Raw genomic sequence first — 14,359 nt, 5'->3', positions numbered from 1 at the left:
CTCATGTTGCCTGGAACAGATCCACTTCCATAAAGAAAAGACAGGTTGTGAGGGAGATTGTCCCTCACAGGAGGACAAAAAGGAGACTATGAGGAAGGTGTGGATGGAAGGCCAACCCAAGACCTTCCAGCTCTGAAGCATTCTTCCCTAACCCAGTATTGCTACCCAAAGACAGAAGCGTTCCTACGTGGAAAAAGGCCTGCCTGCATATTGACTCGACTCTGCTAAAGAAAAGCTCTGTGAATATGCTGATTACACAGTTTTACCTGCACTTTGCCTGGTTTTATCGTGATTCCCTTTCCCACAAGAATTGCGAGCAGGCTAGCAAATCCCTACACCCCAAACTACCCACAATTCTTTAGGGGAAACCACATCTGGAGACAGACAGTCATGTCATGTATCCACATCAATGTCCAGAGGAGAAATGACCACTGGGAGGAGCGCAGAGAGAAGAAACGTTGTGGTGCATCTCTAACAGTAAAACTGGATGCCTTCATCTGCCCCATTTGCAATAACTAAAATATATCTTCCCCATATAAGTCCCCATGGCCACAGCAGGCACTGTAATTCTCCTACGCTACAACTTTACCCCTGATGGCACACTCTTCCATTATCTCTCGAGACAGACAGATGCCAATAAGGATGACTAGGAGGTGCCTAAGCCATTTGAACTATTTGAAAAGCAATTGTAATAAACAGATTACGCTGGTAGGATTGCAAGAAGTTTTGTAAGGAGGACAATGCAAAATATTGCAGCAAAGATTATGAAGAGAATTGTTAAAGGTAAAGGTAAAGGTACCCCTGCCCATACGGGCCAGTCTTGACAGACTCTGGGGTTGTGCGCCCATCTCACTCAAGAGGCCAGGGGCCAACGCTGTCCGGAGACACTTCCGGGTCACGTGGCCAGCGTGACATCGCTGCTCTGGCGAGCCAGAGCCGCACACGGAAACGCCGTTTACCTTCCCGCTGGTAAGCGGTCCCTATTTATCTACTTGCACCCAGAGGTGCTTTCGAACTGCTAGGTTGGCAGGCGCTGGGACCAAGCAGCGGGAGCGCACCCCACCACAGGGATTCGAACCGCCGACCTTTCGATCGGCAAGTCCTAGGCGCTGAGGCTTTAACCCACAGCGCCACCTGCGTCCCTGAAGAGAATTGTTAGTTAAGGATAATTAAAAGTAATAAGGAAATTATGAAATGTAGATTAAGTGATAATGACTGAAGAAATCTTCAGAAGTGGTTGATGGAAGTCCAAAACACTGTATAAGATAAGAAACTATGTTATATGATTGTTGGGAATGATATGTAAAAAATAATGAAAATATATATTTAAAAAATGAAATAAAAACTATTGGTTGTTATTCTGTTTTATTTATGCACCTGCAGATCAGAAAAACTTCAGGGAGATTTTTCTAGTGGAGGAAGACAAACTAAACAAGATTGCAATTACTTATTTTTCTCTTTACCCCACCCCGTTCCTAAATTCCTTCGCACAGCCCTATTTATTTCTTCATAAATATAAGACGGAGGACACCTGGCTTACCAGTGGTACATGGGAAAAGCTTAACATGAGTCAACAGTGTGATGCAACAGCATAAAAAAAAAAAGCTAGCGCTATTCTGGGCTGCACCAGCAGAAGTATAGTGTCCAGGTCAAGGAAAGGAATGGTCCCTCACCATCCTGGGGGAAAAATGACAAGTGGGGTGCCACAGGCTTCTGTCCTGGGCCAGTTGTTGTTCAAAGTCTTTATAAATGACTTGGATGAAAGAATTGAGGGGATGCTCATCAAATTTGTAGATGACACCAAACTGGGAGGGGGTAGCTAATCAGAATCAGAATTCAAAATGATCTTAACAGATTGGAGAACTGGGCACAAGCTAACAAAATGAATTTCAATAGGGACAAATGTAAGGTTCTGCACTTAGGCAGGAAGAGCCAGCTGCACAAAAATAGGATGGGGGACACCTGGCTTACAAGCAGTACATGTGAAAAGGATCTAGGAGTCTTGGTGGACCATAAGCTTAACGTGAGTCAAAAGTGTGGTGCAGCAAAAGAAAGCTAATGCTAATCTAGGCTGCAACAACAGAAGTAGTGTCCAGATCAAGGGAAGTAATAGTACCATTCTATTCTGCCTTGGTCAGACCACACCTGGAATACTGTGTCCAATTCTGGGTATCACAATTTAAGAAGGATGTTGACAAGCTGGAACATGTGCAGAGGAGGGCAACCAAGATGATCAAGAGTCTAGAAACTAATCCTTATGAGGAGTGCTTGAAGGAGCTGGATATGCTTAGCCTGGAAAAGAGGAGACTGAGAGGAGATATGATAGCCATCTTCAAATATCTTAAGGGCTGTTACATGGAAGATGGAGCAAGCTTGTTTTCTCCGGCTCTGGAGGGTAGGACTCGAGGCAATGGCTCCAAGCTACAAAAAAGAAGATTCCGACTAAAGATCAGGAAGAACTTTCTGACAGTAAGAACTGCTTGACAGAGAGGAACTACCTCAGAAGATGATGGACTCTCCTTTATTTGAGTTTTTTTAAGCAGAGGTTGGATGACCATCTGTCATGGATGTGTTAGTGAAGATTCCTGCGCTGCAAGTTGGACTAGATGACCCAAAAACACAAGGCCCAAGGTTTTGCCAGCCCTTCAACCAGTTCTGATTACAGCAGTCTTCTCTTACACAGAGAATCTTTTCCAGGTGCTTTTTCAGAGCATGTCCCAACCAAATTTTAGCCTTTTCAAAGTGGTCCCATATTGGAACAATATATGGCAGGCTTCCTCAGCCCTCCAGATGTTTTGAGACTACAATTCCCATCATCCCTGACCACTGGTCTTGCTAGCTAGGGATCATGGGAGTTGTAGGCCAAAAACATGTGGAGGGCCAACATTGAGGAAGCCTGATACATGGTCTATAGAGGGGGGAATCTTTTCTGCTGATGATTTAGGGCATCATCTTGGACCAGTCACAAAACATAGATCCTATTCGGTAAAAATTTCAAGCAGTAACCTACTTTGCAGGACCGTTGTGAAGATGAAACACAAAAAAACCTTTGTACATATTAAAACTGCTAGCTTTTTCTTGCGTCTCTGATGGTTTCAGTCACAGTTTTATATTTCTGTATATCTTGAAAGTCAACACTACTTGTTCTTATGACTGTACTCTCCACTTACCTGTTTGTAGCTCATCACAAATATCCATATAACCAGCTATATTATTTCCCCTTGTGAATGTGATATCCCATGCCAGCCTTGGTTTTCTTTGGTTTGGTTTTTATGTGTTAGTCTCATGGTGTTCTATTTTGTCATCGGGGTTATATGGTTAAGTTCAATAAAAATAAAAATAAAGAATATCCCCAATGAAAAAGTGCAAGAATTGCTGAGTTCGGCCATAAATGTGTGAATTTTAAAGGAGTTGTATTTGGCTACAAAAGAAGAGGTCGTTCATGAGGACTGTGATATGAAGAAAAACATTAAAGCTATATGGAAGAAATGAATGGAGATGCAGCATTGTAAAATAGAACAGATTGTGATCAAGGAGAGATCATCCCATGTAGATCATTCAGTCCCCCCCCCCCTTTTTGTATAGTTGTTTGGTATAATACAGTGCACAACTTCCAAAACTGAATATCTTACAGATTAACTTTGTGATAAAGTGGTACCTCAGGTTAAGTACTTAATTCGTTCTGGAGGTCCGTACTTAACCTGAAACTGTTCTTAACCTGAAGCACCACTTTAGCTAATGGGGCCTCCTGCTGCCGCCGCGCCGCCGCCGCACGATTTCTGTTCTCATCCTGAATCAAAGTTCTTAACCCGAGGTAATATTTCTGGGTTGGCGGAGTCTGTAACCTGAAGCGTATGTAACCTGAAGCATATGTAAGCCAAGGTACCACTGTACAAGAATACACTGTTCTTTTCCATGTATAAGACTAGGTTTTATTCTTTAAAAATTATGCTAAAAAGTGGGGGTCATAGTATACATGGATAGTGCACAGGGTGGACATTTGATTGGTTGCTGCCATGGCTGTCAGCGGCTATTGTGTGTGTTATTGGTTGCTGCGTCAAGAGCTGGTGTTGATTGGCTGATGTTGCGGCAATTGGGTGAGGGGACATATGAGAGGCGGATTTTGCGCTGTGTGCCACTGAGCGATTTTCGGCAATCCCCCCTTTAAAAAGCTCAATAGGGGGCATATTATACATGGGGGCATCTTATACACAGAAAAGTATGGTATATTTACTCTAGGGTTGGTGTGATTATAATGAACAGCATGCATCAACACAGACAAATGGGCACTTTTGCACAGAGACATAGGGAACCCACACAATCCACAACGGATTTCAGTTACTGCCCCGTCGATATGGAGAATTACAGTACCAACTGATAGCAGACAATGTGAAGACTGAAGAAGTTTCGTGCATCACATGACCAGTATGCATACTCCCTAAGTCGGGGATCCAAACAGTGACCAGACCATATACACATGCGCCAATTTTTGTTGTTAACTTGTGCACATTCTTCAACATCACATGGAAACTCTGCATTTTATCATTAGTTATTGTGTTTATTTGTGTCCCAGTATGTTTCCGAGCACAATTCAAAGTGTGGGTGCTGACCTTTAAAGCCCTAAATGGCCTCAGCCCAGTATGCCTGAAGGAGCGTCTCCACCCCCATCGTTCTGCCTGGACACTGAGGTCCAGCGCCGAGGGCCTTCTGGTGGTTCCCTCACTGCAAGAAGCCAAGTTACAGGGAACCAGGCAGAGGGCCTTCTCTGTAGTGGCACCTGCCCTGTGGAACACCCTCCCACCAGATGTCAAAGAGAACAACAACTACCAGACTTTTAGAAGACATCTGAAGGCAGCCCTGTTTAGGGAATCTTTTAATGTTTGATGTATTACATTATTTTAATGTTTTTGGAAGCTGCCCAGAGTGGCTGCGGAAGCCCAGCCAGATGGGCGGGGTATAAATAATAAAATTATTATTATTATTATTATTATTATTATTATTATTATTATTATTGAGCCACTGTGCAACAGAGTCCTCTGAGGAAATCACAAATAATATATCGGTTTAGCAAAATTATAGAATGCAATCAAACAAGCACTGAAAGCCAATGACTAAGGCAGCTTCGTGACCAGGAAGTGTGCAAAATTCTCCGTTTGTGCTGTCAGTTTGTGTGCGTTCTCTGTTCCTTCAATAGAACGCACACCACTATTAGTGTCCTTTTACCATTGATTGCAATGCGTGGATGAATGTGCATGCGTCGGGGAGAATCCCTGCCTTAGCTCGCCCTGAATTAGATCACACCATTTCCTTTCTTTCGACCCACTGGTCTTCGAAACGAAAAGGCCTATGATAATAGAAAGGACCTCGCTTGGCCAGGCCTGAAGGTGTTGACCTTTGCTTGCCTGTGCCCTGGGAGGCAAAGGGTGGGGTGAAATCAGGCTGTCTATGGATAAAGGCAGCTCATTAGATCATCACCTCTGAGATGCTGCATTGAAAGTGCAGTAGGCTGTATCGAGGACTTCCTAATGCCAGCCTCCTTAAGGCAGAAGCCATTTGTATCCGGTGACAGTGGGGCAATCTCATATAAAAGGTCAGCCTCAAGTAGAGTTACCAAGTGACCAGGAAGTCAGGGGAGGGGGGCGGCATCCTGAGCCCTTAACTGCAGAAATAAGCAGGTGAATACTTTTTTCCCCAGCAGGAAGAAATAGACACGACCCCTTGTTAATACTTGCCTGTTGAAGTCGCAAGTACCATGGGCAGCAGAAAAATTGGCAATTCTCAAACTGTCATCTGTGCAGCACAAGTCCAGTTCTGCTGGGAAGATTTTTGAACAGTGAAGAATATCTGTATTTGGTCTTATGATTTTCTGATAGTGGCAGTTTTAACGAGGGGCAGATGATCAAACAGACTAGCAAAACTCTGGCCTAGGAACCATGGTTTTCATAATATGTCACTGGTTTTGATGAAATGCACCAAAAAAGTATGGGCTTTCTCTTTTGGAATCATAGGAACAAAATCCAAAAACTAATGTACAGGATACTTTTGAAGAAGGAAGCCAGGTGGATTCTGAGGTTGACATCGTGGCTCTTTTAGGCTTTAATAAGACTCTGGGGTGATTACCATAACTTTGAGATACAGCTATTTTGAATTTGGAGTAGTTGGAGTGGTATATTTGGCCCTAGTTGCTTGATTTAGCATAACATAAAGATACAACACATTTAAATGTTGAATCATTATTTCACCAAGCAAGTAATCAGTCTTAACATTCATTTTCAATCTAGTATAATAAGTATTAGAATACTTTTTCTTGATCACTGTGTATTTCGCTTTCTGAAAAAGATCAATGTAGGGTGTTAGTTGCTCATGTGCTCCTTTTAAAGTCAGTTATGGTTTTATATACTTTACATCGTATCTATAGACTTATATCATAGGACATTATTCAGCTCTGAAGTTTAATATAGATTCTTAAAACAGATTTTGGATTTCCCTGTCAAAGAACCAGTGGGGTCTGAAACATGCTAAATTAGTATGCTAAATTAGCATGTTTTTGTTCCTGCTTCCAACTGGTTTTGGTGATGATGATGATGATGATGATGATGATGATGGAAAAACAAGTTTATTAAATGCTAAACCAAGACCCACAGCAATTCTCAAGGAATACACACACAAACCACTTGAGGACCCCTGCTTTGGTTTGAAGGAACAGGGGCTGGGCAGGGAGCAGGAGATAGCATGTATGGACACAACCTTTTTCAAATATCTCACATTGGCACACCACAGAAAATGCCCATGTGCAGACACATAGGTTTTGGGTGATTTCTTCCACTGTAAGAAAACAGTCAGATATGAAATGGTTATAGCTTTCTCCTCAACCAGCTCCTGGAAATCTTGTGGAATCGATCAGGAAATAACCCTTGCAGGACACCCTGTTCCAGGACTTCAACTGGGTGAATGTACAGAATGGGAGGGAAGTAATCTGACCAGACTGCTGCGATCAGTTCAATAAACCAATAGAGAAAAATCTGGATTCACACAAGCCAGCACTAGATAGATGGCAACAGCAATCCACATTTACACAGCAAGCTTCGAGTGTTGTAATCATTTCACATATATTATCTTGGCTAAACTTATGACAGTCCCATAAATTGGGCCAGTATTGTTGCCTACATACGGGTAACTCGCAACTTACCCACATTTAGCTTGCATGCATTCAGCTTTACATCCTTGGCAATCAAAAATTTAAAAGGAGTCAGAAGAGGGGTGGACATCAGGGGAAAAAGACTTCGGCAAACCCACCCACCATAGACCCCAATGCTTTTTGACACTGTGTGTTAATGGCTTTACGCACTAACCCTGGAAAATAACCCCAGCATAAGTTGAGCGTTGCCTGTATTGCAAGTGAGGACTGAGGGACAGTGACTTATCCAGATCCCTCCTCTTTAAATTCCTGGCATGGGCAATAAATTAAAATAAAAAATTGTAAAGTTGGCATGGGCAAAATTCAACCTAAGATCTTCCTGGCCATTGTGCTCTAGATAAACTGATTGTTTGGAAGTAACATAGGTTTTAATTGAGGGCCATGCTGTATCTCAATAACAACAGCTGCGTCTAGTCCACAACTGGATCTTAGTTAGGTTGGGATATTTCATTCCAGTGGACAACTCCACTTCTCTTTGGAACGTATTACGGACAGTGTGGTTCCATGGAGAGCAAGCTGCCTCAAAGCCATTGCTATCTGCAGCTTATCACAAAGAAAGCCTTGGGAAGACCAAATATAAACCTGCAGTCCAGAAAGTTTTAGGTTATCTCTCTGTAACTCAACATATTTATATGTACCTATCCAACTGAAGTGTTTGGTGATATTATCTACCAGGGCAGAAAAAAGACAAAGATAAAAGTTCAAACTATGTAGAAACATGTAGGCAGTCATTCTGCTCCATTGAAACCAAGGGGGAGTTTTGCTGATGACTCCAGCAGCAAAAGGATTTCAGCACTGCAACACACCACCTGTTTATACTCTGAAGCAGGCAAGGCTCAGTGCAACGGGACTCTGAACCCTACCTGAGTGCAGAAAGGAGGCCTAATGCTGTTTGCTCAGAAGTAAATTCTACTGAGTTCAGCTTGGCTTACTCCAGGAAAAGTATGCAGAGGAGGACTCTGCATCTTCAATTATGGGAACAGGGAGGGATATGAAAGTGTTTTCAGATGTTTGCCAGAGTGTGTTTATTGCACTGACCTACACTGCCTGCTAGATTCTTCCTCCTTCAGTTGAAAAGCTAAAACAGCCAAGAACCTTAAATAAACAGATTTATTGTGGCATTCGCTTTCCTGGACTGCGGTTTCTCCTCCTTTCTGAGTTTCTTCCGAAGCCGCTTGTCAGAGAATCCCAAATCAGCCAAGGATGAACAATCTTCCGCAGGGAGGGTCTCCTTTTCCGTGGCTGCTTCAAGGGGTGGGGGCTCCGCGGGAAGAGAAGAGAGAAAGAGGTGGGACTTGGGGTCCCAAATTTGTTCTCTGGTCTCCTTCGCCCATTGCTTGCAGCCGAGATGAAAACCTTTCCTTGGGAAATGCCAATTGTGTACTGTTGGCGGGGGGGGGGGTCCTTATTTGGCACGGGAGCCCTCCTTCTGCCTGGCCGATTCCGGGTATTCCTGAAGAGTTTTAAACTATACATTTGCCTACAAAAATAGCATCTTCCGAACGGATGGGAGGGCGCCCACAAAAATCACAATTCTGGATGGGTTGTTTCTTTTTTTGACACCCCTCCTCCATTTTTCCTTTCAGCTTCCCATCTCCAGGACACGTCTTTTGTAACATTTCTGACACTCTTAGTAGACAGCTAGATCTCTCTTAAAACCAGAAATTTCCAGGAAAAGTTGGGACAGCCATATATATATTTATATGGCTAGTCTTTTGTGCAATTAATAAATGTCAGAGAAATGAGAAATAGATATACACATTTTAATCTATGTGTAAACATAAAGCATGCATGAATTATATTTCTTATTATTCATATTGCACCCTCCTCAACGCAGGCTGGCAGATTTAAATATATACCTCATGAAGTCCACTACAAACCGATCTTTTACAAACCTCTTTCAGTATAGGTATAGCCTGGATTTCTCCTACTCTGAGCTGTAGGATCTTACACAGTATATATATATATATATATATATATATATATATATATAAAGTCAGCGAATGGAAAACGAAGAATTAGAAGAATTAGACTCAGCTAAGTCACCGCATCAAAAATAAAAAATAAAAAGTTTTCCATATCGCCGACCACACCGAGGTCCAAATCCAGCCGGAATTGCCGAGTAGGTTTTCCTTGTGCGTTGGATTTAGATGGATCTCTGAGCCGATTTGAACTGAATTCCGCTCGAGTGCTTTCCGGATCGAGCTGCAGGAAAGCTCACGAGCCGGTTTACAAGGCTTTGATTTGCTCGATTAATTGGAAGTTTACTGCTTTCAGCAAAAGTTACTACCGAGGAGTTGAGGGAAGTGCTTTCGGGATCTTGGGCAGGTGTTTGCGTGGAGCGCGAAGCCGTGAAGAAATTGGCTGGATCTCAGGAAAACTCTTCAAGCAAACACCCGGGAGTTAAATATATATATATACAAATTTCCTTTGTTCCCATACCGGCTTAGAAAGATATTTCCAAAAATATAGTTTTTCGGGCACCTTCCACCGTAAAGAGCTGAAACCTAGTAAATTTTTCATGCTATTCTTAAAGTTTCCAAAGACCTCAGATCGAAGCAGGCTTTCCTATAGCTCAGAACAGTCGCTGACTGTAGATTTATCGTTTCCAACAAGTGGGAAACTTTCCCCTAAAGTAAAAAAGAAAGAAAGGAAATTATTTATAGCTCAAACTTCTCGGGTTTAAAATTCGTATGTCCTCCTCCTCCTCTCCCTCTCCTTCCCTTAAACTTCAGAAAGAGAGACGTCGGCTGGATTTCTCTTTTGGATTTCTCACAAGTAAACGTGAAATGTCCTCGACGAGCGAGAGAGTCCACCCCAAAGTGGCGATAAATTAAAAAATCGCGGCCCGAGTTTCTCCTCCGAAGCCAGCTTCCGCTTTCGGAGAGTTAAATTTGTCCCTTTGACAATCAACAGCAACTTTTGCCTTCCTTTTGAAAGCGCAACAAAAAGATTTCACGCCCAACTTGAGCGGAACAAAGAGACCTCGCGCCGCTTTGCTTCAGGACCCCCCCGCCGCCCCGCCCGCCTCCTCCTCCTCCCGTGTTAAACGGAGGGTGAGTCGCTTGTTAGGGGGGATGAGAGGAGAAGACTCAATTTTATACATACTTTCTTATTTGAGCGAAGGGTGTCCCTGAGTTGTAATCAGGAGAGGACTGCGGGCTTGAAAGGAAAAGGAAAATTCGGGATCTCTCCATAAAGGACGTTAAAAGCTTTCAGTCTCATTGGATTTTTTATTTAATTTTTTTTTTTTACTAAAATGTTCAGAAAGAAAGAAAGAAAGAAAGAAAGAAAGAAAGAAAGAAAGAAAGGTTATAAAATAAGCCACGTAGATAAATAAAGTATAATTAAACAATCCATATGCATAAAGTATATAGAAATAAAATGTAGACAGAGGTATGTATAAGAATATATAAAAGGACGTACACATATAAAGTCTAGTTGTACAGTCTCACAAATAAAGCATGCATAAGATAAAATTGGGTATGTTTAAGAAAGGTACTGCGTAAGATGTAAGAATGGGAAGGTTCTGTAGCTGGGTTAAAGTGACCTTTGAATTTAAATAACTAAAACGTATTGTATTGTATTGTATTGTATTGTATTGTATTGTATTGTATTGTATTGTATTGTATTGTATTGTATGGTATGGTATGGTATGGTATGGTATGGTATTGCTGCCACCAACTTGCGTGTGCTCCTGGGGAGTCTGGTGTATGAATGCATACATGCAGGTCAGCACAGGGGTACACACACCTCGCGTACACAAGCCTCACACGGTGGGGTCAGCATCCCAGTTAAACCAAATTCTTTGGCGTTCAGGCGGATGGAGTCCTCTTGGAAATACAAACAGCACCGGAATCGAAGAGGACCATGGAATCAAGAGGACGATGGAAACGGCAGCCTGCTGAACTCCTGGGGTGTCTTCAGTTTAATGGGAGGGACAGGGGCAAAATGTCGCCTCTCTTTCACCATACACCCCCTCCCATTTCCCCCTTTGAGGCTTTCAATTGGGAAGTTTTCCTCTGTTCATAAAGGGAGTCCGCTGCCCCCCCCCCCAGTGCTCTTGCGCCCAAAAGCGGCAATCGTATTAGCCACCAGTACTGTAAATCGCATTTTTCCCTTTCCAAAGGTCTACGGGGTTGACGCCAGACTTAAGGTCATACTTCGAGTTAGACTCGTGGGTTTTAATGGGACTTAAGTAAGCCATGCCTAACTTACTTTATGTGCGATTAAGTCTGGATCCAGCCCTAGAGCTTTCCTCTGCTTTCAAAGAAACCTGTGGCCTTTTCTTTTCTTTTCTCCTTCCACGCTCAAAACCAAAAATAGTATAATTGAGCTATCTTGATGCAAGGATTTGGAAGGCTGCGCGCTCTCCCCTCTTTCTTTTCCCCTTCTTTATTTCTTTTCTGTCGAATTTGAAACTCTCCCTGATGTCCTCCTCGGTGGGTTAGAATAGAAACAGGATTAACTTTCTCTGACCTTAAAAGAAGGTGACGTTTCCATCTAGCGATTCCCAGCAGCAAGAAACAGATTCCTGGAGGAGGGGGGGCCCGGGTTGGTGGGGTTGGTTGGAGGGGTTGAAAGGGGTGGAGAGGGTGAATTGAAAAGAGGGCAGCTTTAACAAAACAAAAGATGGCCACAGGGTTGCCAGAGATAAGATTGTCCCGCCAAACAAGGAGAGAGAGAGACAGAGAGAGAGAACTCCTTTCGAAGTTACTGATTAAAACTGGGAGGTGGGAAATAAGGGGGTGTTGGACGGAGAGAAAGGAGACCCTCACACACATACGAAAAAATAAGCCCTTTAAACCTCGAAGTGAAAAACGTGGTAAATTCAACAGTGGTTGCTATGTTAGTCTGTGGCAATTATTATATCATCATTATCATCATTATTATACATTGGTCAACTGTACGGACGTTTTCCTGGACTGGAGCGTCAGCTCCCTTACAGGAAAAGCTGGTGGTGACTGACACCACAGTAATGGGTTAGCCTTGCAGGTGTCACAGGACTCTTGGGTTGAGTTTCATCCCCCGAAATGTGCAATCTTTCCTGGCTAACTGACTTGACTTGCCAGCCTGTGAGTCAAGGAACTTCGAAGCTTTTGGGGGAGGTGGCTCTGTCATCCCTTTTCTCCAGCGCCCATCTCGGTTCTTTGCACGCCCTCTTCTTTCCCACATCCATTTATTCCTCCCCCCACCCCACCCAAGCTTTTTGACGTGGAGAGAGAGAGGGGGAAAGATGGAGAGAGGAGGGCACCGTGCCCCAAATCCCGACAGGTGGCCAGTCTTAAGACTCACCAGTTTCAAGGCCACCATTGCCTTGATCATACCTTGAGGCCAGATTTGCAGACCACCTCATTTTGCACCAAGAAAAAAAGCTCCACCCAGAAAAGCGCTTCGGACTACCCAACCCTGCCTCTCTCTCTCCAACCCCAACTGCATTCGCCTTCAATAGGAGCAGGATCCCTCCCTTGTCCAATCGCTTTCTTCCTTTCCTTTCTCCCTTTTTCCTCTGGCATTTACAGCCGCATAAATCTTGCAATTCGCACCCAACTCTTTCTTCCCCCATCTCCCCGCCTTTCTCCAACCAAGAAAGCTATGAAACTCTCAAACTCCACTTCGGACACATTGCAAAACTTCTCCCTCTTGCCAGAAGAAGCAAGGATCTTCCTCACTTCCTTACCTAGATCATCTCCTAACGTTGACCCCTGGGGTGGTGGGCGGAAGTAATAGGATTTTAAAATTCATTCACTTTGAATTGGCACCCAAGATCTCAGCGCCTCTTTTGAGCCTTTCTAAAGGGGCGATCTCATTTTACCAGCCAAAAAACCCTTCTCCCCTTCCCGTTCGCCGTCCGGACATTTCCCTGAGGTGCCTCTGCTTTAAATACAACCACAGAGAAAGCGAGTCCACCTCCTCTTCCAGATGTTAAACGCAGCGCCAGTATCTGGGCGGCATCTCCCTAGGCCTTCCTGCAAGACTCCTTCCTGCTCTTAATTCGCCAGTATTATTATTATTATTATTATTATTATTATTATTATTATTATTATTATTATTATTATTATTCATGTTCCACGAAGTCAAATCGGAGAAGCTCGCCAAATGCAGGAAAGCCTGGTCTACGGCATTTCGGTCCTTTGTCACCCCGCCAGCCCCCACCTCCCCAAAACAAAATGGGAAGAGAAGAGAGAGAGAGAGAGAGAGAGAGAGAGAGAGAGAGAGAGAGAGAGAGAGAGAGAGTGACTTACCCCTGAATGGAGGTTGGAGTTGGGGCAAAGGGGAACCTGAAGGAAGGATCATAGGACTGTTTGGGAGCGGAACAGGGCAGGCAGATGCGCTTCCTAAGCAAAACTGATGGCCAGCAACGCTATAGATTAGCATGGGGTCACCAGCACACACGGATTTGATCAATACCCCCGCACTCACGTGCCAGATGGTTTTGGAAGAGGAGAAAGAAAAGGAAGAGAAGGAGGGGAGGGGGACAGAAAAAAAACCTTCGAAACTAAAAAAGAGAGAGAGAGTTCAGGTCCACCCAACTCCTGCCTCCCTAGTATCCCACAGACCTGTGGAAGGGTTTTAAAAATAAATATAAAGACATTTCAACCAACAAAAAATATCAGTGACACGTTATTCTTTGCTTCTTCACCTCCTAGAAAAAAATACTGCCCCTGCCCCCGGATTAAATGTTGAGATTTCACTCTCTCCCCCTCTGCAGCAAATACAAACTCGCTTAAAATATCTATTGCATGCGTGTATCTATTGGGCGGCGTGTTTAAACACGTGTACCCGAGGATTTAGTTTGTTTCAAAGGAGACCAAGGGGTTGAAAAAAAAAATCAGAGGGCACCGATGGAGCTTCACAGAGAATCATCAAGCACACCGTGTACAATTAGGTTGTTCCCAACAGGAATGAAGGCTTTGCACACGAGGACACAGCCATTCGTGCTGCACACGTGCACACGTGTGTGAGAGAGAGAGAAAGCGGGGGATGGGGTTCAGCCTGTGATCTTTCCACAAACCTCGCTCAGGACGCGAGCAAAAATACTACTAGATGCCTGAATGCCTATCAGATAAAAACATATACAATGTATGTCAACACATTCATCGAAGAGCATTAAATTGTGTGTGTGTTTAAACACTTCATTGTTTTCATTGGGGAGGGGGG

At 43.6% G+C, this 14,359-nt stretch overlaps 1 long non-coding RNA gene across 1 annotated transcript; it reads right to left on the bottom strand.

Moving 5' to 3' along the window:
- Positions 1-8,940: 8,940 nt before the first annotated feature.
- On the bottom strand, positions 8,941-10,550 carry LOC307226970. Its single transcript, XR_013843749.1, has 2 exons — positions 10,307-10,550; positions 8,941-9,828 (listed from the first exon to the last, which is right to left on the bottom strand). It is a non-coding gene; the product is annotated as an uncharacterized lncRNA (long non-coding RNA).
- Between the last annotated feature and the right edge of the window lie 3,809 nt (positions 10,551-14,359).

The sequence above is a fragment of the Podarcis cretensis genome (assembly GCF_951804945.1).
Source record: "Podarcis cretensis genome assembly, chromosome: 11".
Taxonomy (NCBI): domain Eukaryota; kingdom Metazoa; phylum Chordata; class Lepidosauria; order Squamata; family Lacertidae; genus Podarcis; species Podarcis cretensis.
The sequence above is the reverse complement of the archived record's forward strand: the minus strand, read 5'-3'. Positions and strand labels throughout refer to the sequence as shown.